The sequence below is a fragment of the Terrapene carolina genome, unplaced genomic scaffold, assembly GCF_002925995.2.
Source record: "Terrapene carolina triunguis isolate 2854851 unplaced genomic scaffold, T_m_triunguis-2.0 Scaffold139, whole genome shotgun sequence".
Lineage (NCBI taxonomy): Eukaryota > Metazoa > Chordata > Testudines > Emydidae > Terrapene > Terrapene triunguis.
Genome location: NW_020664490.1, coordinates 16,129,080 through 16,155,194, shown reverse-complemented (window position 1 = coordinate 16,155,194; position 26,115 = coordinate 16,129,080). Strand labels below are relative to the sequence as shown.

At 40.9% G+C, this 26,115-nt stretch overlaps 1 long non-coding RNA gene across 2 annotated transcripts in view; it reads left to right on the top strand.

The window, feature by feature from the left end:
• The window catches only part of LOC112112600, a 24,938-nt gene extending 9,635 nt beyond the window's left edge, over positions 1-15,303 (top strand). Inside the window, exons 1-3 of one of the 2 annotated variants that reach the window (XR_002908624.2) lie at positions 10,705-10,856; positions 12,609-12,696; positions 15,217-15,303. This is a non-coding gene — a long non-coding RNA (uncharacterized LOC112112600). Of the gene's footprint in view, positions 1-10,704; positions 10,857-12,608; positions 12,697-15,216 lie in introns of those variants that run through there. The other variant, XR_002908623.2, reaches the window with a different exon arrangement.
• The last annotated feature ends 10,812 nt before the right edge of the window (positions 15,304-26,115 follow it).

The window sequence follows — 26,115 nt, the reverse complement described above, 5'->3', positions numbered from 1 at the left end:
ACTAGGGGTCACCAAATGAAATTAATAGGCAGCAGGTTTAAAACAAACAAAATTAAGTATTTTTTCACACAACGCACAGTCAACCTGTGGAACTCCTTGCCAGAGGATGTTGTGAAGGCCAAGACTATAACAGGGTTCAAAAAAGAACTAGATAAGTTCATGGAGGATAGGTCCATCAACGGCTATTAGCCAGCATGGTCAGGGATGGTGTGACTAGCCTCTGTTTGCCAGAACCTGGGAATGGGCGACAGGGGATGGATCATTTGATGATTACCTTTTCTGTTCATTCCCTCTGGGGAAACTGGCATTGGCCACTGTCGGAAGACAGGATACTGGACTGGATGGACCTTTGATCTGACCTGGTATGACCATTCTTATATTCTTGTGATGGCAGAGGCTGCGAATATTCAAATATGGACTTTCCCTTGTGCCCATTACTTCCACCTCTTGTTAGAAAAGTTTCTAAAAGGTTTTGTTTTGTTTTTTTGAGGCACATTTCAGAAATTTGAGCAATATGAGGAAGAATCAAAGGCCTTTTACTTACTGTCAATGTCAGAGAAGACTAATATTCTAAATCAATTAGTAGTTGCACTTCATCTCAGGGAAGCTCTCTGTTCTGCCAACTTGATGTCTAAAAACCCAAGGACCAACTCAAATCTTGGTATCCATTTTGACAATGCAATGTGTAATCTAAGTTTATTTTGTTTTTAATTAGAGGAAGTTTATTCATCTTATTGAGACCTAACATGGAAAAAAGTGTCTCTGGGAATGGCCTATTGAAGATTTAAAAATGTCTATTACCGAAATCTGTATTAAAAAAAAATTATTCAATTTGATATATTTGATTTTGGAAGTCTATTTTATCAGTAATTGAATGCAAATTATAACCAGTATTTCCTTATTCTGCACATTGTGTGATTATACATATTAGTGTGGTTTATATAGTTAGTGTAGTTAATATAGTGTGGTAAGTGTAGTTTGTCTTTTTATGCCCATTGGCAAATATATATATATAGAGAGAGAGCGAGTGAGTGAGTGATGGTTTAAATCACTGGGATTTAAGACCTGTCCCTCATGTGATGCCTCAGTACCCACTAACAACAGGCCTGCTTTGTCTTGGAGAAGGACATGTCATAGAACAATGTTCTGTTTGTCACTCTTTCTCCAAGCATACCTATAGATTGAGAGAGGCGAAGCTGAAACTTTTCCTCCTAGAGAAGTTGATGCAAGCCTCCTCAGACTCTGAGAGGAGAACTATAACCAGGTCTCAGTCTTTCTCAGTCAGTGCCCTGGTGAGCCATGCTTCCACTTGAACTCCCAGGCCATATTCACTCAGAAGCCCCATTTGTCTGCCACTACATCAATGTGGAAATCAGACAGGGAAGAAGGGACCAAGGGAGCAATGCTCCAAAGATGAGCACACCAGAGAATTGTCTCTCACGCAGCCACCATTCCCTCCGTTGGCTGTCAGGGAGGGATTCTATGAAGAGTCATGACGTGTAGTAGAAAGGGGTCTGGGCTTCATAGAGATCACCCTACCTGTTACCCATCCCCATGTGCACTCCACCATAGTACTTCTACCTACACAGCCATGGCCTTACTGGACCCTCTGAGGTGTACAGACATACTCCAGAAAGCCTGCTTCATCTGTTTTCTCTGGGCTAGATTGGTGTTCCCAGAGAGGCAAATCAGTTGAGCCAGTTGGTTCACCCACAATTTCTTGAGAGGCAGAGTGAAGAGGAACATCAGCTGCCAGGAGAAGAGCATTTGATTCCTGCTGCATTATCCTCATACTCTCCTGATGAGCCTGAATCCACCCACATTGGCTTCAGCTGATGAGTTTTTAGGTATTCAGAGATCTGATGAAATGCCTGGTGGAAACCTTAGACATATCCCTGGAAATGGTTTAGCAACACAACTCTTGGACATTCTGCATCCTTCTACAATAGGGAGACAGGAATCTATACTGACTCCGACTCAGCTCACAGGGTTCATAGGAGCACTGTTAGATTTCATACCAGCCAAAGCTTACCTCCCACAATAACAAGCCTCGTCAATCAATGAAAACATGTTTCAGACGTCTCGGATACATGGCCTCATGCACTTAATATCACACAGCATGCCAGCCTTCACCTAGGTTTCCTGGAAAGGTGTTTGAAATCACTGTATCTACCCTGCAGACACTGCATGGACATAGTCACAGGCCCACAAGAAGTCCTCTTCTCATTACACTGGTGGTAAGGCGTTCTTTAGGTATGCAGCGGAGGACTCTTCTCCACACCTCTACCTACCAAAACTCTGGTGACAGACTGCACCGCCCAGAGATATGTGGGGGAGAGGGGCTCACCTACATTGCCTTCAAATTCAGGGCTTAGGGTCCAGTCAGGAAGCTTTTTTCCATAGAAGCATTCTAGAGCTCAGGGATATCTACCTCAAATGCAAGACATTCCTGCCTCTTTGTCAGAGTCCCACAGTCCAAATGCTAACAGATGACACCAAAGCTATGCATTATGTCAACAGTCAAGATCATCCCCACACTGTCAGGAAACCATACAACTATGGAATTGATGCATTCTGAACCAAATCAGACTGGCGTGTCTGCATGTTCCTACCCTTCAGAACATCATGATAGATCAAGTCAGCAGGCAATTCTCTGACAACCACAAGTGGTCTCTCAAAGGCTCAGTCCTACAGAAGATCTTTTGAACACAGGGATTCCCAAAATAGACCTAGTTTCAGCAGACCAGAACAACCATCAGACATTCTGTGTGACAGATATGACAATTTCCAGCAGTGTCCTTGAAAAACTTTGTTGAATTAAGTTTAGGTATCTTTGGGGTCCATTGTACTAAATGCAAATATGTGTATTATTGTGATCCAGGATTGTATGTAACCTCTCTAGGGGGAGATATGATGTAAGGCCTGGATAATCAAAGGACTATATTGAACAAAGTGCCAGACAAGAATGGACTTGTGGGACAATATATGTGAAGTGGATTTCCTAGGAAATACCTAAGGAGAGGTTAATGCAAATTCCTCACCTCTGATTATGCAAAAGTCCAGCATTTTGAAGCTATGCCCTGAGGAGATGGCCTTTGTCTGCTGATCACCTGTTACATGAGACCAACATCAAAGGCCCAAGTTGTATAAAGGAAAGACTGAACTATTTATGGTTGCTCTGGTTCTGAACCTGAGACAGTTATGAACTTGTAACGTTGGGAAAAAAACCTTTGTGGGTTTTGAAGGACTGACATCTACCAGAGCTTGAGGTTAGAGTTGGGGTGACTCTGGTTAGCTTTTTAGCATGCATGCAAGTTCTTTTCTTGTTTTTAATATATTTTCTCTGTAATGCTTTCACCTTTTGAATAAATGTGTTTGCTTACAAACAATTGTGAGGTAACTTGTGACTGCTGGCAATTAGTCTCTGCATCCATGCAGAAAGGGTGTCTGATCCCTCTATATATGTTTAGGGAAACACTGCCCCTAAATAATTATTGTATTACAATGTAAAGGTTTGCAAAGTTATTAATCGTTTGTGTCTCAAAGAATATAAAATGTTAAACAACAGTTTCCAAAACCATGAGATAAAGTAAAAGTGATGGGGTCCATCTGACAAAGAAGGGGAAGAGCATTTTGGGACACCAACTTGCCAGCCTAGTGATGAGGGCTTTAAGCTAGGTTCAAAAGGGGCAGGTGACAAAAGCTCACAAGTAAGTATTAAAAGGGGGACTTTGACAGAGGGCTGGAAGTCAGAGAGGGGCCAGGGGAGGGAAATAGAAAATTACATTACAGTAGTACAAGTAACAAGAGGAAAAACAGTGGGGGAATCTGCTCAACATCTTAGATCTCTATACACCAATGTAAGGAATATGGGGAATAAACAGAATGAACTGGAAATCTGAGTACACAAGCTAAAGTATGACTTTGTCGGTAGTACAGAGTCTTGGTGGGATAAAACTCATGACTGGAATATTGATATAGAGGGGTATAACTTGTTCTGGAAGGACAGGCAAGGAAAAAAAGGGAGAGGGTGTTTGTTGCATTGTATTTCAAGAATGTATACACTTTTTCTGGGGTCAGAAAGAGGTGAGAGGCAGACCAGTTGAAAGGGTTGGGGTGAAGATAAAAGGGGGGGAATAGGATGATGTCATGAGAGGGATCTACTATATACCACCACACCAGAAGGAGGAGGTAGATGAGGCATTTCTATAACAAATAATAGAAATATCCAAAACACAAGACTTGGTAGCAATGAGGGAATTTAAGATGATTCTTGGAAAAGTAAGATGGAAAAACACAAAATGTCCAATAAGTTTTTGGAATGTGTTGGGGACACATCTGGGGAATGTGTTGGGGACATCACAGATGGTGGTGAAAGTAACTAGGGGGACAGCCATTTTAGACTTGAGTCTGACTAACAGGGTGGAATTGGTTATGAATCTGAAGGTGGAAGGCAACTTGGCTAAAAGTGATCATGAAATTATAGGCTTCATGATTCTGAGTAAAGGAAGGAGTGAGAGCAGCAGAAAAAGGACATTGGACTTTGATAGAGCATACTTTAACAGAGAGATAGTAGATAAGGTCCCCTGGCAAGAAAAAGTTCAGGAAAGCTGGCAGTTGCTTAAAGAGATAATATTAAAGGTACAACAGCAAACTATACCGATGTGAAGGAAAGATAGGAAGAGTAGTAAGAGGCCAATATGTCTCCATCAGGAGCTCTTTAATGCCCTGAAAATCATAAAAGAATCCTAGAAAAAGAGGAAACATGGAAAAAGTACTAAGGATGAGTGCAAAAAAATGACACAAGCACATAGGGACAAAATCAGAATTCCTAAGGCACAAAATGAGTTACACCTACCAAGGGACATAGAAGTCATAAAAAGAGGTTCTATAAGTACATTAGGAGCAAGAGAAAGATGAAGGAAACTGTAGGTCCATGGTGTAGCAAGGAAGGAGAACTAATAACAGATGATACCAAGAAGGCTGAGGTGTTTAATACCTGTTTTCCTTCAGTCTTCTCTGAAAAAGTTAATTGTGACCAGATGCTTCATACAATTAATATTAACAACAAGGGGGAAAGAACACAAGCCAGAACAGGTTAAAGAATATTTAGATAAGTTAGTTGCATTCAACTCAGCAAAGCCTGATGAAATTCATCCTAGGTACTTAAGAAACTAGCAGAAGCAATCTCAGATGTTGGCACCAGAATGGAGGAGGAGGGTCAGGGGGCCGTTTCCCTCCCACTCTTTGAACATGGACCAGCCTGGCCCATCCACTTTTCGCCCCGCACCTCCTCTACCCCCCGAGGCCCCGCCCCCCCCCCAACCAGGCCGGCAGCTGGTGCTCGGTTGGGGAGCCGGGCAGCTGTGGAGCACCATGCTGTGGACCCTCCACCTGCCCAGGGTGGGGTGGGGGTCAAGAGCAGCCCCTGGCATATGTCCCTAACCCCATCCGCCCAGAGCAGGAAGGTCCATGGCTCCCCACAGCTGCCTGCGCGCCATGTGCGGCTCTTACATGGACCTGGCTCCAGCTAGGCGGCTGCAGCCCAGCCATGGTAAGAGCTGCGTGGGCAACTGTGGAGAGACGCGCTATGGACCCTCCACCTGCCCTGGGCGGGGGGCCCGCAGGGCAGGGACACGGGCCGAGGGCTGTTCTTGACCCTCTCACCCCAGGCAGGTAGAGGGTCCTCAGCGCGGCTCCCTATAGCTGCCCATGAGGCTCTTACCATGGCCGGGCTGCGGCCCCATAGCTGGAGCCGGGTCGAGGTGAGAGCCACATGCAGGCAGCTGTGGGGAGTCGTGGACCCTCCTGCCTTGGGTGGGGGCCTGAGGAATGGGAACACAGGCTGCTCGCAAACACACACACACACCCCTGCTCTGGGCAGGTGGAGGGTCCCCGGTTCCCGGCCTATTCCAGCTTCTGGCTTGCTGGGCAGAAGGGGCGGGGGGGTCCTAGCCCCCCCACTTTTGGGCAGGCTTTGCCGCCCTTGATCTTTGAAAACTCATGGAGAAGTACGTAGTACCTATCTTTAAAAAGAGGAACAAAGAGGACCTGGGGTATATATACAGTCAGCCTAACTTTGATACTTGGAAAAACACTGGAACAAATTATGAATCAGTTTGTAAGTACCTAGAGGATAATAGGGTGATAAGTAATGCACAACATGGAATTGTCAAGAACAAATCATGCCAAACGAACCTAATATCCTTCTTTGACAGGATGATTGGCCTGGTGAAAAGGAGTGACACAGTAGATGTGATATATCTTGAGTTTAGTAAAGCTTTTGACAGTCCCACATGACATCTCATAAGCAAATTATAGAAATGTGGTCTAGACCAGTGGTTCTTAACCAGGGGTACACATAACCCCGGGGTTATGCAGAAGTCTTCCACAGGATACATCAACTCATCTAGATATTTGCCTAGTTTTACAACAGTCTACATAAAATGTACTAGTGAAGTTAGTACAAACTAAAATGTCATACAATGACTTGTTTATACTGCTCTATATACTATACACTGAAATGTAAGTACAATATTTATATTCTAATTGATTTATTTTATAATTATATGGTAAACATGAGAAAGTAAGCAATTTTTTAGTAATAGTGTGCTGTGACACTGTTGTATTTTTATGTCTGATTTTGTAAGCAAGTAGTTTTTAAGTGAGGTGAAACTTGGGGGTATGCAAGACAAATCAGACTCCTGAAAGGGATACAATAATCTGGAAAGGTTGAGAGCCAGTGGTCTATCTGAAATTACTATAAAGTGGGTCCACAACTGGTGGAAAGACTGTACTCAAAGAGTAGTTATTAGTGATTCGCTTTCAAACGGGGATGATATATCTAGTGGAGTTGCACAGGCATCTGTTCTGTGTCCAGTACTATTCAATATTTTCATTATTTGGATAATGGAGTGGAAAGTATGCTTACAAAAGTTGTGGCTGACACCAAGATGGGAGGAGTTGCAAGCACTTTGGAGGACAAGATTAGAATTCAAAAGGACCTTGATACATTGGAGAATTTGTCTGAAATTAATAAGATTAAATTCAATAAAGACAAGTGGAAAGTACTACACTTAGGAAGGAAAATCAAATGCAAAACTATAAAATGGGAATAACTGGCTAGGCAGTAGTACTGTAGAAAAGAATCTGGGGGTTATAGTGGTTCACATTGAATGTGAGTTAACAATGTGATACAGATGCAAAAAAGGCTAATATTCTGGGGTGTATTAACAGCCACGTTATATGTAAGATTTAAGAGGTAATTGTTCTGAGTTACTTAGCACTGGTGAGGCCTCAGCTGCAATACTGTGTCCAGTTCTGGGTGCCACACTTTAAGAAAGATGTGGACAAACTGGAGAGGAGAGCAACAAAAATGATAAAAGATTTAGAAAACCAGATCTATGAGGAACAGTTAAAAAACTGGGCATGTTTAGTCTTGCGAAAAGAAGACCGAGGGAGGACCTGGTAACAGTCTTCCAATATGCTAAGGGATGTTATAAAGAGGACTGTGATGCTCACCATCAACCAGATTGCCTTGAGCAACAACAGGAAATTAAGCATAGCGAATACAGTAACTCCTCACTTAAAGTCATCCCGGTTAATGTTTTGTTTGCTGATCAGTTAGGGAACATGCTCGTTTAAAGTTGCGCAATGCTCCCTTATAATTTTGTTTGGCAGCTGCCTGCTTTGTCCACTGCTTGCAGGAAGAGCAGCCCGTTGGAGCTAGCTGGTGGGGGCTTGAACCAGGGTGGATTGGCAGCTCCCCTATCAGCTCCCCGCTCCCCTAAGTTCCCTGTGCGACAGCTTCCCAGCAGGCTATCAATTGCCAGGCAGTTCAGCTGCTCCCCCCACCCCCGCCATGTGCTGCTCCTGCCTTCTGCCTTGGAGCTGCTCCTGGGAGCCTTCTGCTTGCTGTATGGGGTGGAGGGGGGAAAAGAGGGGCTAATGTCAGGGTGTCCCTCTCCCCCCTGCTCCTGCCGCCCGCTTTTCCCATCTCCATAGAGCACGGGGGAGACACAACAGAGCTCAGGACAGAGGGAGCTTGCTGGCAGCAGGGGCTGTCTCAACTTGCTGATCTACTTAAAAAGGCAATGTACTTAGAGTGGGGTCAGCATACTTAAAGGGGCAATGCGCATCTCTCTCTCTCACGCACAGGGTGTTTGTCTCTGTCTGCCAATCTGTCTCCCCTACCTCCATTTGTGCTGCCTTATAGAGTGTGAGGCTACATTAACAACAATGTGTTAACCCTTGAGGGCTCAGCTGTTCTAGTTCATCCATTTAGCAGTGAGGCATTCCCTGGGAAATATCCCAACCCCCTTCCACCCTCTGACTTCACCACCTCAACTAAGCTTCACAATCATCATTGCTGTGTACAGTTTAAAATTGTTTGTTTAAAACTTATACTGTGTATGTGTGTATATATATATATATAGATAGATATATAAATATATATATATATATATAGTCTTTTGTCTGGTGAAAAAATTTCCCTGGAACCTAACCCCCCCATTTACATTAATTTTTATGGGGAAATTGGATTCACTTAACATTGTTTTGCTTAAAGTTGCATTTTTCAGGACATAACTACAACCTTAAGCGAGGAGTTACTGTACAGGTATTCTCATATGACAGGTCCATCACATCATAGAGATGTTTCTTCATTTGCCACGTATGCTTCCAACTCCAAGGGACCTACTGATCTGTCTCAACCCAGAGAAATTAAAATTAGCAATGTGGAACTTTAAGGCCTGAACCTCCTTCAGTTCAGCAATTCTTTTTGACTAATGGATCAAATCAAGGTATTAATTTATTTCCAGAATCTACAATCAACTATCTCTTTGCGCAGACTTCAGCATCTGAGGCTCTCAAACTTGCTAGATGCAGACAGTGTAGCAATTCACCCTCCCAGCTCAAGATGTATCAAGGCCATTGCAAAGTTTCAACCATCAGTTAAATATCTTATGGCTTATTGGAACTTAAATTTGCTTCTCCCTACATTGATGGAGCTTCCATTTGAACCGCTGTCTGAAGTTGCTGGGTTTTTTCCTTTTCAGTGAAAGTCACGTTTTCAGAGACAATATGAACTCTAGAAACAATTTCAATTCAGGAACGGTTTCTTTATTTTCTTAATAAGATAGTCTTCTTCATAGCCCCAGAGTTTCTCCCTAAAAAAATATTATCTTTTCATATTATTCACTATTCACTTATTATCCCATTATTCACCTAAGCCTTTCTCATCCTAAGGACATTGAAGTTTCACTTTCTGGATGTGAGAAGGGCCATAAAATATAATCTAGAAATGATGGAAGCCTTTTGAAAATAAGATACTTTATTTCTGGTGTATACTGGTTAAAAAAAAAAGGCAACAGAGTATATAAAGCAACCGTATCCAAATTGGTTAGAGCAGCTTATTGTTAAAGAAAAGCAGATAAGGATAAGAACATAAGAATGGCCATACTAGGTCAGACCTGTGGTCCATCTAGTCCAATATCCTGTCTTCCAACAGTGGCAAATACCAGATGCTTTGAAGAGAATGAACATAACATAGCAGTTTATTGAGTGATCCATATCTGGTTGTCCACTCGCAGCTTCTGGCAGTCAGAGACTTAGGACACTCAGAATATGGGGTTGCATCTCTGACCATCTTGGCTAATAGCCATTGATGGACCTATCTCCATGAACTTATCTAATTCTTTTCTGAACCCAGTTATAATTTTGGCCTTCACAACATCCCCTGACAATGAGTTCCACAGATTGACTGTGCATTGTGTGAAGTAGTATTTCCTTTTGTTTCTTTTAAGCCTGCTGCCTATTAATTTCATTGGGTGACCCCTGGTTTTTGTATTATGTGAAGGGGTAAATAACATTTCCTTATTAACTTTCTCCATGCCATTTAGGATTTTATAGACATCTATCATATCCCTCTTTAGTTGTCTCTTTTCCAAGATGAACCGTCCCAGTTTTTTTAATCTCTCCTCATCTGGAAGCTGTTCCATCCCCTAATCATTTTTGTTGCACTTCTCGGTACCTTTTCCAATTCTAATATATACATTTTTAGATGGGGCGACCAGAACTGCAAGCAGTATTCAAGGTGTGGGCATACCATGGATTTATATAGTGGCATTATGGTATTTTCTTTCTTATCTATCCCTTTCCTAATGGTTCCTAACATTCTGTTAGCTTTTTTGACTGCCGCTGTATATTAAGCAGATGTTTTCAGAGAACTATCCACAATGACTGCAAGACCTCTTTCTTCAGTTGTAACAGCTAATTTAAGCCACATCATTTTGTATGTGTAGTTGGGGTTATGTTTTCCAGTGTGCATTATTTGCATTGATCAACATTGAATCTGCCATTTTGTTGACAAGTAACCCGGTTTTGTGAGAGCTCTTTGTAACTCTTTACAGTCTGCTTTGGACTTAACTACCTTGAATTTTCCCTCCTTTGCAAATTTTGCCATTTCACTGTTTACTCCTTTTTCCAGATCATTTATGAATATTTTGAACAAAACTGGTTCCAGTTCAGCACTCTGGAGGACACTGCTATTTACTCCTCTCCATTGTGAAAACTGATAATGTATTCCTATCCTTTGTTTTCTATCTTTTAACCAGTTACTGATCCGTGAGAGGACCTTCCCTCTTATCCCATGACTGATTGCTTAAGAGCCTTTGGTGAGGGACCTTGTCAAAGGCTTCCTGAAAGTCCAAGTACACAATATCCACTGGATCACCCTTGTCCACATGGTTGTTGACCCCCTCAAAAGATCAATGGGAAGAGAGAAATACAGTGTCTGTGACAAAATTTGAAGAGCAATGACCTGGGCATTGATCCATTCATTTACAAAGAATTACAAGGTGGATATTGTTTCCTTGTTTGATTGGGCTTTTAGTCACCAAGTTCAGCAGTCTGCTATGAAATCTTATTTCCTTCCTTATCTTTTCCTCTCTTCATCCCATTTTGCTTGCTAATTCCCAACAACCTCTCCCTCCAGACTGATAGATTTTTATGTATGAATAAAAGGACAATTTTGCTATTACCTGCTAATTTGTCTTCTAGTAGCACAGAATCTATCAGTACAGATGATCCTTCCATTCAGTTAAAATGTTTGCCACTTTGCAATTTGTTTGTTATAATTATCTTTTAATAATAATGATACCTAGCACTTAAAGAGCACTTTTCATCCATAAGCTGTCTCAAAGCTCTTTTAGACATTTTGGGTGAGATTCTGCACTGCTCCTCTAAGAGACACAGCACAATATTCACAACCCAGGTGGGTCTGAGGTGGCTTTAAACCACTTTTGCGCCCTCTCAATCCTGGGCTGCTCCACAGCCCCGGCATAATGCAGACAGTCGCAGAGGCCTAAATTATAACAGTCTCCCTGAGCAGCCCTCTGAGCCACAGTGCTGCACAGAATCTCTGGGCTGGTCTACACTGGGGGGGGATTGATCTAAGATACGCGACTTCAGGTCGAAGTATCTTAGATCAATTTACCTTGGGTCCTCACGGCGCGGGATCGACGGCCGCGGCTCCCCCGTTGACTCCGCTACCACCGCTCACTCCGGTGGCGTTCCGGAGTCGACGAGGAGCGCGTTCGGGGATCGATATATCCCGTCTTAACGAGACGCGATATATCGATCCCTGATAAATCGATCGCTACCCGCCGATACGGCGGGTAGTCTGGACGTACCCTATGCAATGTTGAATCTCAACCCCTGACAAATCCTCCCACCTCCAGTCATGCCCTCCTGCTCCAGGGCTTTGGAGGGGGGTCCACAGAAGGCAGCCTTATGACTGTCTTCCTCAGTTCCTGTGCCAGGGGTATCCTACCCTGGCCAAATAAGAGCCTCTATACACTTTTCTGACCCTTTTAGAGCCGCTATACACTTTTCTGACCCTTTTACCCAGCATAAAGGGCCAGAGCATGGGGTGTCACCCATTGTAACTTTGAAAATTTCTTTCTGGAGATGTGACACACTATGAGCTCCCTTCTCAGGGGGAGCTTTGAATCCAGATCCTTTCCAGATGACCTAGCTCTGTGATCTTTAATGGCCATGGTTAACTCAACAATCTGCTTCCCGACCAATGAGTTTTATGTCAAATATACAGTTAAACAAAATGTTCCTAATTCTTTTAAATTTGGTTGTGTTTTAGATTTTCTATGGCCCTTGTCACTGTAGTATCTGAACGTCTTTCAATATTTATGAATTTAGCTTCACAATACCCTTGTGAGGTACAAAAGTGTTAATCAACCTCATTTTATAATTTGGGAAACTGAGGTGCAGAGTGGCTATGTTCTTGCCAAAAGCCACACATGGAAGTCAGGGAAAGAGCCAGGAATATGATCCCAATCTCAGCTCCCAAACCTGTGTCTTGGCCACTAGACCACCCTTCCTCCATCTTGATGTTGATGTAACATCACGAGTATAGTTCAGTTTGAAGTGTCAGATAGAGCTGTAGCCAGCAATCTGCAACTTCTGAGGAGCTAAGGGAGTGGGGGTGAAGGGAACAAGGTTTACATTCCTAATGCATCAATTAACCCTGCTTATTTGAGGATATTCAGCAAATCATATTAAAGATGCTTGATTCTTGAATTTTATATTTGCAGGTCACCTTTGTCTACAGTGCTGATATATATAATAATGTAATGTTTTATGGCTCTCATAAGCACAAAGCGTACAAACTCTATGTCTAAGGTAAGTTAATTAACATTCTTTATGGTATCCCTCCCTAAAAAATATTGCACACGTACAGAGAAATACTCAGTATCTAACTGAAGGCTCAATTCTGTCTTTAAGGCAGTCCTGAGTAAGGGATGCTGCAGAGCACAGCAACTTCTCAGAGGGAGCTCGGGGAGAAAATCTCTCCCCGAGCTCCCCAGTGCACAGGCAGACTGTGCATGCTCCACTAGCTCTTAACATAGTGGAGTATGCTCCCTTCTCTGCATCTGGCCAGTGGGGGACATAGCCCCACCTCCTCCTTCCCCTTCTGGGGCTGGTTCACTCCTCTGAATTCAGAAACTACAGTTCTGTCTGCACCTTCTGAGGAAGGACTCTTGTGCACCACCCTTCACAGCCCCTTTAGTCCTCTTGCAGACATGCAAGGCTGGGCTCAATCTAGCCTGTATTACTATATTACTAGGAACTATATATATATATTCTCTCATTGGCATTTGAGTCGTTGTTCTAATGCTTGTAAGTGACAAAAATCTGTAGGAGTTACAAAACGCAAATAATTGTATTAATTATTTAGCTTTTTTCTTTTTGGCTCTTCAGCAGTATTTGTCCTACAGATCAGCATTACAAAACTGAGTTGAAGTAAAATCCAAACTGACAGGTAGCCCTTACTCATGCAAATAGTCCCTTTGACTTTAATGGGACCTCTTGTGTGAGAAGCGTTTACAGGATGAGACCCTATAACAATTAATAGATTTTACATGGAAAGGTTGCCAAAAATTCGTATTTAGTCAATAGTACATGAAGATTGTAACAGGCAATCAAACAGTATCATATAATGGATTTTTTGGGTGAAATTAGTGATTTTATTAAGCAAAGGTTGTTCACGTGCATGTAACATTCAATCAGTAATAGGCAAATTAAAAGTTAAAACACGTGTAAAACAGTAGTTTAAATACTGAATATTGAATATTCTGGATTTTGCCAGTTTGTCTTAAAAGCATAGTGTTTTTTTAAAGTTTTCTGCATTTATATTTCTTTTTTATAATCTTTTATGTAAGGTTAAAAATGTGTTTTATTCACCTGATAGACTTTTTGAATTTTCCTAATTTGCATTTATCTTTTATACCTGCCAGGTTGGAATGGCTACTTTGTGATCTGTATTATGTGCATATTTGTAGCCTGTGTTAAGTGCATGCTTATACATTTTTTTTAAAAAGTGCATTATTTAATACCCTGCAATTGCTAATATCATGTACAATATTACATGTACAGTGATATTCAATACTGTACAGTAATATCATATACAGTATTAAGAACTACTATACATATATAATAGAAAATCTTATAAAAAGTAATTATACATGTGTAGTAGTTATCTTTAAAAATTAATATCTTGCCAGCTTTACTTGCTTTTATTCTCAAAATACTAAGTATATGACTCTGTTATGGAGCATTAATGCAGGACTTGAAAATCATACTAGATACTTACTGGTACTAGTCAGAGGACTAAATCCACAAACCAGAAATAGATACAAAAGAGGGGGACAGGGAAGAATGGATGAAAGATGGGGCTCCCTGCCATAACCAGGTACTAGAAATGAGAAGTTGTACAGACATTTCTATAAAGATGTTGCATATAGTTGCCAGTCAACAGGAATCATAAGTTTCACCCCTTTCTAGCTTCTGGAAGAGAAAAGGGAGGTTTCTATCCCTTCTCCACTTTTCGAGAGCGTTGTGGCTTCTATGAGAGGGTGGTTGAATCTGTGCTACTTTACTTCTCCCTCAGCCTCCATTTCTTTGATCTGTTCTCTATCCCCTATTCCCCTACCCCTATGAATAACTGCAGTACCTCATTCTGAAGTTAATAGTTTTGCCAGACAGGGACACCAATATGATATTGACATTACTGACAATTTCACAGTTAGTCATAAGACTCTGGACTACAGATGTTCATCTCTGCAGAGCTTTGTTAATTTCACTTTGCTACTACTTGACAAAGTGATGAGCAGCAACAGAGGCATTGGAACTGTCTGCCTGCAGACCCAGGAGGACAACACTGCATCATTAACCCTTCAAATGTGAACTATGGTAATATTCACAACCTAGAGAACAGAAGTGTACTTTATTTTTCAAATGAAAGCTGCAGATATTAATGGCTTACCCTCCTATGCTCACCAGAGAATTTTTTTTACTCTCATTTGGAAAGTGGATGAATAGATTTTCCAAGTGCTGCATTAATAACACATAATAGACTAAATGTATTATTTCAGTAAACAAAAGTGAGATATAGAAATAACCTGATTCAGCTTTTGTTTTAAAATTTAGAGGTATATTCTGTCCTGTTTCAAATACAAAAATCTCATTGATCAGAAAAATATGACCCACAATATTTGCTACCTAATAGCTAAAATTAAAGGAGAGCTAGAGTTTTTTAAAGTGCTAAATGTGTTTTTATGTGTCAGATGCTCCAAATAGTAAGGAGTGGAGGGGCATTTAACAAATAATTAAATGTAACAAATATTTTCTCCCCTATTTCAGGTACTCTGAAATTGCACGGACTTACTGCCAACCACTGTAAAGTCATGGCTACCACTGAACCCTGCTAGAGCCTGGAGCTGATGCATAAGGGCTCAAGTATATGACTTTCATTATATGTCATGGGTTTGTAATTTTTTTTTGCACAACCATACTGTTAAATAATAATAATTCCTGCCACTTACTGGCACAATTCTTGACCAGAATCACAGTAGCTGTGATGTTGCAGCAGATCAGCGGTCCACTGACACAAATTTTAGAAGTCTAAAAAGGGGAATGAAAGGGGAGATTAATTTGAAATTAGTCATATGCTAAATGTCCCACTTATGCTTATTTAGCTGAGGTAATCACAAGAAAAAAAGTAACTCTTTTAAAAAATAAAGTTTGTATTTTTTAGAAAACTCCCAGAGTATTATCTTGTATGAACTCTGAACATTTTGTATTTTAACATAAAAGTAATTAATAATTACACACTGTACATATGGAAATACAGGTTTGATCCTCATAATGAATTAATACAATTTAGCTTTCTTTAATGTGTATGCTACAGGGCGGATTCTAAATTCCAGTGTATTTTTTACATTTAAAACAAATGAGACTATTTATGAGCATAGGGATATATATGTGTAATACAGAAAGTATGCATATTTTATTTACTGAACACTAGTGCCTTCACACAACCTATTTTTTGTTGACATTTGTTTATTTTCTCTGGGAGAATGACAGATCTGCAGCACAACATAATACCAATCCAAAGGCCAGAGTTTCAGAGCAGACTGGATTTCAGGTAAATAGAAACTGATCCCATAGTGACAGTGATGGCCCCACACTTCCTGCTTCAGCTTTTGAAAGACCTCCCCACCAGCTAAGTCATTAAATCACTTCTTGTTTCCAGACAACTTTGGAATTTATTTTACACTGCTACCATTCAGACTACTTACAAGGACAGAATGAACTGTTCTAGGCCCAGATTCTCTGATGCACCAAAGCTCTGGTAAATGTAGCAGAATTGGGGAGCCATCCAGTAGCTGGTTATAGCTCTCTGATCTCTGCCCAGCCATGTCTCTGGTACAAGTTTGAGCACCCTAGGGGCAGCTCTAATTTACCTAAGCTGACATTGATCCCTAATTGACTGTCCACCAGCTGGAGTGCAGTGATCTTTAGGCATATTTCCTAGGATGGTGTTGCAAAAGTAACCTATGATGGCTCTTTGCCTGCTGGGACTTACCCACATCAAGGGAATCCTCAGCAAGTGAGATAAAGGGCAGTTTTTATCTTTTTGTCCCAATTCTCACCCATTTTTCTTTAATCAAATTAGAAATTATGAAATGCTTGGAAAAGAGCACATTAGATTGCTTATGAAGGTATATTAACAAGAAAACAACAATAATTTACCTAATTAAGTATATGCTGAAAAATGTACAAAGTTATCTACTTGGTTAATGAAAGTTAGTGTAGTGTCATTGATAGCGTGTTACTGTTATACCATAATCTGAAAAGGTGTATGTACTCCAATCTTGTGCAATAAAACATTTGGAAAACAACAAGGCTTAGAAAAATGTAACCTTATTAAAAATATCTAAAATTTGAAATCCTAAATGTGAAATTCTTGCTTTCTTGTGTAGAGGAAATAGAGCAAAGACACAATATAACAGAGAAAGCTAGCAGGACAAAGGAGATACTATTGACTCATTCCAGACTGCCAATTTAGCAGCTCAAACTTAACTTCCTTTTTACTTTTGTAACAGTAGGGAACTCAAAGCTTTTCTGTCTATTTTCTGCACAAATAGAAACACACAAACTTCAAAAAGTAATAGACTACTTTGAAGAAACCAAAACCATCAACAAGTTAAAAACTGTATGTACCACTAAACTGAAGTCCATGATTCTTACAGTTTCCACTGGGTAAATGTTTATTATTTAGTTGTATTTTTAGGTTACTGCACTAGAGGGAAAAAAAAGTTTTTTTCACCAAATATCACTGTCTGTAAAACACTTTTTGTTGTTTTTAGTGTGATATGGATTTATTGACTTTGCAGTGGGTAAGTACTACTTCAGTATTTTGACAAATTTAAGAAATGAAAAATTGCCTTTGATGTCTCAAGTATACATTGTAATACTTTGGTAATTTTATAATGTTAAAATGATAAAACAGGAAAAAATAAGATAGGATATGAGGATTAATTTTTGGACTCTGTATTCAAACATGCTTTTCTATTATTTTTAAATGTTTATTTTGTGCAGAGATTAACTTTTGAACTAAGGTGTACCATTTATTGTCCTCTGTCACAAACCTACTATGACTGGCCAGTAAATGTCATTGTTCCTATAATTTGTATAGTAAGAAATACAGTATCAAAAGTATATTCCTAGGAATTTCACAACACTAGGATGGTTTTCTGTGTGTTCTACCTTGTTCATATAAAATATTTGAGACAGCAGTTTAGCTGTTTTGTGTCCAGAAATAAAACTTAAGTCTCTTATGATAAATTGCTTCCTGAACATACAGTATTTGTTTAAAATGTCCAGTGTAAATTAATCATCATTATGTAAAGCACCCAAACATGGTATTAACTGTGATACTAAGGTAAACATTTCAAATGTTAGAAATCTAGTTTTACAACAGAGCTACTTTACAGTAAGCAATGCTTTTAAATCTAGAGGCAAAACAATGGATTTTATACTTGTTTATTATTAAATCCTGAACTGTATTAGTACACCTGGAGCCTTTAAAATGCACCAGCTGTGATTCACATTTCCTTTAACATATTACCAAAAGACAGACATGTTGGGCGCTATCAGAATATTTCTCAGTTATGAAGATTTGTGCAAAGCCTGAGTGACCAGGTTCCTTTTTCTTGTTATAACAGAGGTAGGCTAAACAAACAGAACTAGCATGTAATGAAAAGCTCCACTTATCATAGATTTTGCTATTTTGAAACGACTGAAATTAGATCATTTTAAAATCATGATCGAGACTCAGAAAAACAGGGCCCAGTTAGAACCCATCCCCCATTTCTCCAAATACAGAAAAGCTTCTGTGTGCCTCTCAAAAGTTTGCTTATCGATTTGAGAGCAGAACCCCACCCTTATTGAAAAACAAACCAACCAACCTCCAGTATTGTATAGGAATGACCCCAAACAGCGGTACGTTTAGTGGTTTGGACTATACTGTAGCACACTAGAATTCTTTCCTTATGCTGATGGCTGCTATTTAATAAACGATGTAGGTTTTATGGGTAACAAGTCCCTTCGTGACTGTATTGTCCGACCTATTAACTATTCCTTCTGCCAAGCTGTTGCCGCTCAGTTTCTGGGTGTTGGGAGCCATGTAATGGAGACACATGGAAGGTGGAAGTGATATAGGATGAGAGAAATTGGCCCATGAGTGCCAGAGGCTACTGCCAGGCTACAGGCTCTGTCCCTTGTCTTGCTTGTGCAAGACTGGCTCTGGTGTCTGTCCCCTCCCTAGCTAAACAAAACCGCTTGTAACTCCTGAATGTTATTGCACAATGGGAGGAGGCTCCTTTTCAACAGGGCTGGTCAGTGTCTCCTCCCTCTTTCGCCCGCCCTCCTGTTGGCTCTCTGGAAGGAAGTGGGGATCACTGGGCACTTTCCTCTTGGGGTGCTATGGAAGCCTGAGCCCTCATCGTCCCTTCATACTGCAGAGCGGCTTCATCCAGGATCCAGGGGAGGGAGAAAGGTGGGAGGGAGCCAGCGGAAGGGCCCGCCGCCTGCTGTTGTCAGGGTGGCGGTGACTTCATTCTTTTCTTAATATAGAGTCGGTTGTCAGGCTCTGGACAGAGCCGGGCTGGAGGGACTGGCTGTCAATCACATGACGTCACAATACGCTTGTGTGAGCACTGTAAACACTAGGTTCTGGTCATTATAGCTCTATGTGTGAGGGCGCGCGCGCCTGGGCTGCTTGTGTCCCTCTGTGTGCCTGGGACCGTCTCAAGCACACTGCTCCCTTCCCCTCCGCTTTCTGTGAGAGCAGTGTCGTTGCCTCCATGATATCTCACGGTGTAGAGCTCCAAAGGTAACATAATTGGAGGGGGATGATGTAATTCTCTCCCTGGCCAGTAGCTGCCTACGCTTGCACCGATCCCCTAGTTACTGGGGAGGGGGTATATCAGCACAATATTAGCTGCCCCCAACATGCCGTGCAGACTGGGGGAGGCTGATCCCCCAAGCAAGCACAAATGCACTCCCTTTTAATCCGGAGTGGTGGTGAAAGGTGGAAGATCCTCTCTGTCTTCAGCTCCGGCAGCAGATTGGGTAGAGGCGAGCCCAGTACAGCGTGTGTGCAGTAAACACGGCGATGAGCTCTGGCGGTAAACAAATCTCCTACTAGGCTTTCTAACACAGCAACTTGCTTCAGGCAGCTCCCCCAACACACGCACGCACACACATTTCCCTTCTAACAAAAGCCTGTTTAATATTGGTTAGTGCGTCAGCTTTTGTTCTGTAAGCGGCAGTAACTATTCCTATTTTTATAACCTATTGTAATATGTGACAGTTGATATCCCGACTAACCCAGCTCCTCACCACACACACACACCCCTACAGTATGAGACCCACGTACACTCGCATGCCCCTCCAGTTCAGTGACAACAAACCACTATGGCTTAGCTCTCGGTTTGAAATCCCAGTCCCTCTTTATTTCCTCTGTATCCCTCTGCCTTTGTATTGTAGCAGATAGAAGAGCAGGAATCCTCCCTCCCCCCAAAAAAGGAAATATCTGAATTGCACTTACTGATCTGTCAGAGGAGGAAAAACACCCTTCTCACTGTAAAGCAAAATAGCCAGTTGCAGGACGCTGCCAGTATGATGAGAAAGCGAAGAAAAATCTTCCAATAGCGAGATTACCCCTAGATTCGGCTGTTTAACCAGAAAAAAAAATAAAAATAACAACCCCCCTGTTGCCTTTTTTGTGCAGTTTCAGCAAAGCTGCGAGGAAGTTGGTCCTTTTGTTCCACTATTTATAGATTGCGTCAACATTGCGAAAAGGAGAAGGCGGAGCAGTGGCACTTACTCCTCCGCGAGAGAGGGAGAAAAACCCTGCATACACGCGACCTTAAGTACACAACACTGCGACCTCCTCCTCTCCTCCTCCTCCACTACCCCACTGAGCAGCGCCAGAGATCAGATTCAATCACGTGTCTGAGGAGAGCACCAGCCTGCCCAGTGCCTGCTTAGTGCTGCCTTGCCATGCACAGCAGCAGCAGAGAGAAGCTACTCTCCCCGCTCGCAGGGACTCTGGAGCTCGCATCCAGGTTATGCTTTATATGTGCAGAGGAATGGATTTCCCTCCGTGTCACCCACTAAGCTATTACAAGTGCATGCCACAGTGCCCACTGCTGCCACATCTATGTTCTCCATTGCCTCTCATGTTTATATATTTGAATATACTCTTCTTTTTTAATACAAAAGAGTTCTAAAGTGAATGTGTTACAACCCTACCATTGCAAATTCGCAGGAGATTAGTACGCAGGAAAGGGGAAGCAGCATTGCTAAGACCCATAGAACACGCCCTCTCCTCTCCGCAGGTGCACCGAGAATATGTGACAGTTCCCTTTTCATTCCTACCATATAGGAGGGGAGGAGAGTATGTCAGGAGAGGTTCCTGAAGGGTTAATGGCAATGTGTTTGCTGAGGATATTTAAACCTTCCATTTAAAGCTGATCTTGAAATTATAAGACTCCTTCGCCATCCAAGAAATGAAACTGCACTTTTCTGGCCTAAGGCCAGCGTCTCTGAACTGAATGTAAACAAGGAATATTGCAAGAGGGCCTTCCAGTGAAACGAAATTAAATTGGCTTGGTCGTAAGTGTTGTTTACATTCTCAATTTCCAATCGCTCTGCCCTCTCTTTCTGCTACACATTTTATTTTTCTGCTTTTGGACTAAAATAGTTTAGTAAAGCAGACCAGTGAGCGGAGTGACCGACTCTAGATAAGTTGACACGGATGAAGTCACATGGGACGTAGGATCTTTCCGTAAGCTTAACTATGTTGTTAACAAGCTGAAAGAATATGTGCTTTTAGGGGGTTTCTTGTCACCCGTCTCTTAGGAGCCATTGGATGGGATGGTTCCAGTGGTACCCTCTGCGTGAGAGTCAGCGCGTAAACGATGGAAAGGGAGGCCGGGCACCGGAGTTGTTTGAATCTGCTAAAGCGCTAAGTTCCTACTTGAGTCAGCAAGAAGTTCTTGCTGCCTCTACGAAACATTCATGAAACTTCTGCAGGATTGAGAACCTTCTGTGTTTAGAAGGCGAAATATATATATAAATATACACACACACTGATGCAATTAGAAAGGAATTGGAGGAGAGAAGTGAGGCTAAACGATTTTGTGCTAATGAACAGAGTGATGTGATTGTTCTAAAAAAAATTGCAATGGACATGCAGGGAGATATACTGCGTTTGAACAGAAACTGTGAACCAGGTGAGATTTCGAGGTTTTTTCTTTCGTGTCGTGCGGTATCTAGCCGGATGATTTCCTACTGTTTATGTTACATTACAACGGATTCTTTTCCTATTATTATTTTCTTGACAAAAATACAATAGTCACTTTGAAACCTCCTCCTCCCTCGCGCGCACACACTCATTTTACTGCAAAGTGGCGGAGGGGCTCTGATACTGTGGCTCACTTTTATGATAATAGAAAACTCTGAACGACAGTGAAATAAATACATATCTTGTAGTTATTTTCTTATCTTGTATCCTGATCCTGGTTTATCTTCTTTACAACTTTGCGCTTGGGAATAATATCTCATCGCTGCTGCTGTTTCGGCAACATCCAACAGTTTGCTCATTCTCCGTAGTACTATGAGTATTTTTTTCTGCCGTGCTACAGTAAACTACAAGAGAATTTAAATAAACCAGCCTGAAAATAGACAATGTTTGGTGTCAGTCGGAAGACTGAGTTCCTTCAGTGTATGCAGTGAAAGCCGTTTCAGAAGGTGCAGCTTTTTAATAGCTCTTTAAATAATGTGTACGATTAATTCTATGAACACTTAATGATGGCAATAAAGGGTCAAACTAATGACTAAACGATGAATAAACATTCTTGGTAAGAGTCCAGAATTGAATAGACAGTAGTTAGGATATCACTTAATGCTTTTCTTAAAATTAATGAAAAAAGAATTGTGAGTCATTGGAACAACTTTTAAAAATACGCTTTTAGGACAAATGAAATGGATTATTGTGATGGGAATGGACAGAGGATAAAAGCAGAAGGTTAAACGGTTGAATAGCAAAAAGCAAGCGTGCAGACTCCAAACATTGGCTTTCAAACTCAGTGTAATTGCCCAGATGCAGGTTGAATTCAGTAAAAAGCACTGCGTTTAGAAATGTAACAACAGCGCTTTAGAAGTCTCTAAAGAAAACCTTAATTGTTGGAATTTAGATAACTAGGAAACTCGTTGTGACCTACATTGCTGTTCTGAGTCAGCACTGAACAGCCAGCTTGCAAACTTGTACACACTCCAATTCTTACCGTCAGCAACGGATCTTTTGGGTGGAGCTCTTTTCCACAGTTTCTGTAAGCACTTTATTTGGTGGTTGCTAGTCCCATGTTTACAAATAAACAAAGTTAGATGGAGAGACAAGGTGGGTGAGGTAATATCTTTTATTGGTAATATCCTGGGACCCAGCAGGGCTACAACACTGCATACAAAGTTACATGGAGTCCGTTTCTCGTCTCATATCTAGCATTGTCAAAACTGCCTCCCTACTTGCGGTTTTCAGTACTGTACAGTCAGAATAGACGAAATTTAAGATTATTTTAATAGCTAATTTGTTAGTAAAAAGCTTATTTAAGCAATATAAGTTTCTCCAAGTTTAGAAAGGAGATAATTAGAAGAATGACACTGCATTTTCAGAAGGGCTTCGGATTACTTAGCTGATCAGATAATAGATGTTACGTAGATAAGAGCTATTGCATGATACATACCGTTTTTCTCTCTTAATACCGTAGGGAGTGTGTAAAGTTCACAACAAAAAGTTCTTACCATATTGTTTTCCGTATCCCTTGTTTAATACACGTTAATACAAGCTGTGCAAGGGCTATATACCAACTGTCGATGTCGTTAATTAAGGATTATAGTTTATTCATGTTTGAAGTGAAGTTAGACATAGTTGAAGAGGCTGCATGTTGAACACACAGTTGAACACTGAAGAAGCGAGAAGACACACGTTAGCAGTTTGATCAGTGATCAGTACATATAACACTACACCCCCACTCGTGCCGAGCCAGTGTCTAAGGAAATCAGTCAGACTCCGCGTCCATTTATATTCAAAATGACAAAAAGAGTTCAGATGAAATACCCTCGGAAACTCCGTCTTTTGGAAAGAAACCCTTTCTGTGTTTTTGTTTGTTTATTATTTTTTAATCATGTCGTTAGCACGAGTAAACAAAACGCCAACATTCATAGTCTTAAATTTATGGATTCTAAACAAGAGATTTACTATGGCTGATCACCAATTTGTAGTGTTCCTTTCTTTGCATCTTTTTGCAAATTCTTATAATTTTCTTGGCAAACAAAAACAAAACAAACAAACAAACAAAAAAAACCCCAAACACATTCAGGAAAGTATCAGATTTCAGAATCAGTCAAGGACATCAAATCTAATTTCCTTCTATTGAGATTCGGGACCTTTCTTTCCTTAAAACATTACTTTTAGAACGATGATGTTTATTTGATTCAACACTTTAGTAATAGCTTTTAATAGCTCATTGTTTCCTGAAGTGGTTACATTTCAGTCTCGCTTCTTAGTATGAAATCAGCGAGGCTTCTGTATAACGATTGAAATCCACCCCCTATTCACCTATAACTGAAACGAGAACAGAAAACGTCAGTTCTAATTTCGGAGGGGGAAGGGAGGGGAGGATTTTTTTTTTACAGTGAAATGGCAGGTATCCAAGCAGTGTTTCTTAGCTCAGGCTTTGTGAGACTATAGCCTAAAGTAGAAAAATTCGCCACTATTACACCTCCGTATCTGGTTAATGTTAGTTTAGTGACACTCACTAAACAAAGCAAATTTAATCTCTGTAGACTCTTAAAAGGAAAAAAATATTCCCTGACACACAGAGAGATTGTTCGAAACCTCAATTTAAAACCTCTCCTTTTCTTTCTAACTGTCAAATACAGCTGAGAAAGTTTTGCGAGTACAGTTCGTTCTTGGAAGAGGATGAGATATATTTAAAGGGGAGGGGGGGGGTAGGTGTTTTCGTTATGTCTGCCAGCATAATCCGACACCCCGTGCCTGTGTCTAAACCGAAATAGATACTACTAGAAGATCTGAATCAATCCGTGAGAGTTTTATTTAATACGGATTGGAGTTTTCCGGGAGTCCTGAAGTTTCCTCTGTTATTTCAATCCCTTAAAGCTCCACGAAGCGGGGATCTGGGGCAGCCCCGGGAAATAAAGCCTTGCACCTACTTCTCGAGTCCAAAGCTGCGAAAGGGTTAAGGAGTCCTGAACTGGGCTCGCACAAGGGCAATTGGAAAAACCGAATCGCTTCCAAGACATCCGTTTAGTCAGTACGGAAAAAAAAAAAAAAAAAAGGCTTGCAAAACGTGGTTTGGGGAAACCTGCAGAGGAAATGGACGCAGTCTGTGCTTCAGGGCTCAGTCCTCACTGTGAAGCTGAAGGAATCAGCAGCTTCCAGTTAACACAATTCAACCCCAGATGATTCTGTCCGTGGACTTCTCCTGTTCATAGGGCTGCATAATTTCATATGTATTTTTTACCACCACACAAATCAAGCACGCTCGACCAGGTTTTTAAGGGTTGGATGATTTATATGCATCAAATCGGATCTCTGAAAGCTTTTGTTTCACTCGTGTTCTTGATAATATTTCTGTTATCATCAATGTGCATCTGTAAATGTTAAGAATCTGAAGTTTGTCCTTTATTGTGACATTGTAGGAATGAAAATGTAAAATATAATGAAGTAAACCTTTTATTACGTTTCAGGGTAACACATGACGTAAAATAATGTTTCGGAGACGGTAAGTGCAAGGAACTAGACTGTCCTAGAGCAAAATCGCTTTAAAAAAACAGAGAGAAAAAGACCCATGTCATTACAAAATGTGGTCTGTATGATTTGCTTAAGTAAATTAGCGGGTGTTTGAAAATGTGCGTGTCACTATATATTGAATTAATCATATATTGCTCTAAGTAATGAAATAAAATAATCTGGATTTGGTCAGCATCTCCCTTATTGTTGGTGGGGTATCTATAAGCCTTACCCCGTTTCTTATTTTGGAACATTCGCCACAACACTCAACCAGGGATGTGATTTTTTTTTTGAAATATATTGTTTTAATAATGGACTACGTGTGTGTGTGGAGGGGAACCATTCGCTGAAGCAGTGGCTTTCAGCCTTTTCAGACTTCTGTACCCCTTTCAGGAGTCTGATTTGTCTGGCATACCCCCAAGTTACACCTCACTTATAAACTACTTGCTTACAAAATCAGACATAAACATACAAATGTGTTACAGCACACTATTACAGAAAAAATGCTTACTTTCTCACCTTTACCATATAATTATAAAATAAATCAACTGGAATATAAACACTGTACTTACATTTCAGTGTATAGTAAGTATATAGAGTAGTATAAACAAGTCATTGCATGAAATTTTAGTTTGTACTGACTTCACTCATGCATTTTACATAGCCTGTTGTAAAACTAGGCAAATATATAGATGAGTTGATGTATCCCCTGGAAGACTTCTTTGTACCCCCAGGGGTATGTGCATTAAAGAACTAGTAATACAATTTGTTTAATGCTTATTTCCGGACGGAAATATTGTTTGTCTCCTCTTTTGGTTCTACTTGTCAAAATATTTGACTGCTGGGAACAACTTAAATATCTGTTTGATGGACAACTT